Below are 1,138 nucleotides of genomic sequence, written 5' to 3'. Positions count from 1 at the left end.
CCCCCCCCAAAAAAAAAAAGCAGCAAAAAATCCTAAAGCAAACAACCACCAACAAGAAAAAAATCCTATGTGAGTGCACAGCAAATCCCTGTCACGAGCGAACTTTAAAGCAAAACTTTCCACTTACCGAGTCGAGTGAGAGTCTGCGAAGGAAAGAGGCTTGGAAAACTGTTTTGGTTCGGAGCAGGGATATCAAACCCTGGAAGAGACACACAGATATTTATTATTACGCTGCCCAGCTTTGTACATACTGGTGCTGCCGTGGCTGCGCTGGGGACCACAGCTGCAGTATGGTGTCAACGCCGGATCCAGCAGAGATTTGCCCGCTGTCCCCCCTCGCCTCAGAGACATCCCCAGCGAAACCTGCAGTGCGCCTTTAGCCATCTTTGGGTTTTTTCTTTCTTAGCGGGGGCAAAAGGTAAAAAACAAACCAACCAACCAACCACCAAAAAAAAAAAAAGCGAGAGAACAAAAAACGAAAGAAAACTTAAGAGTTTAATTTCATGCCTTTTTTTATTGTTCGGTTTTATTTCCGATGGGTGAGTGGCAGGCACGGGGGGACGATTTTTTAAATATATTTTTTGCCTGGCTTTCTGTCAATTTGGTTTGCCTATTCTACCAAGCCATGTTTAAAAAAAGAGAGAGAGAGGGGGTTAAAAAAAAAAAAGCAAGCACGATCTTCTTTATTGTGTTTAATTTATTTCAATGATGTAGCTTATTTCCTTTTAAGTTATGAATTTTAAAAGCAAACTAAGTCTTGTGAATAAATCTACCAAGCCATGTTTAAAAAAAAAGAGAGAGAGGGGGTTAAAAAAAAAAAAAGCAAGCACGATCTTCTTTATTGTGTTTAATTTATTTCAATGATGTAGCTTATTTCCTTTTAAGTTATGAATTTTAAAAGCAAACTAAGTCTTGTGAATAAAAACCGACAAAGAAACAAACAAACAAAAAAAATGACCAAAAAAAAAAAAAAAAAAGCCCTCCATCCCCCGGCTGTTCTGTCCAGAATTTGGCGTTGAGCTGATTTTCTTTTCCCCTCCTGCACTGCCGGAGCGGAGCGTTGCTGCTCTCGAACGACGTTTATTGTCGGGGGAGGGGGGAGACGGGCAAAAAGTTTTTTGTTTTCTGGGGTTCGGGT

Source organism: Buceros rhinoceros, unplaced genomic scaffold (assembly GCF_000710305.1).
Source record: "Buceros rhinoceros silvestris isolate BGI_N320 unplaced genomic scaffold, ASM71030v1 scaffold29712, whole genome shotgun sequence".
Lineage (NCBI taxonomy): Eukaryota > Metazoa > Chordata > Aves > Bucerotiformes > Bucerotidae > Buceros > Buceros rhinoceros.
This window is presented reverse-complemented; position numbering follows the sequence as displayed.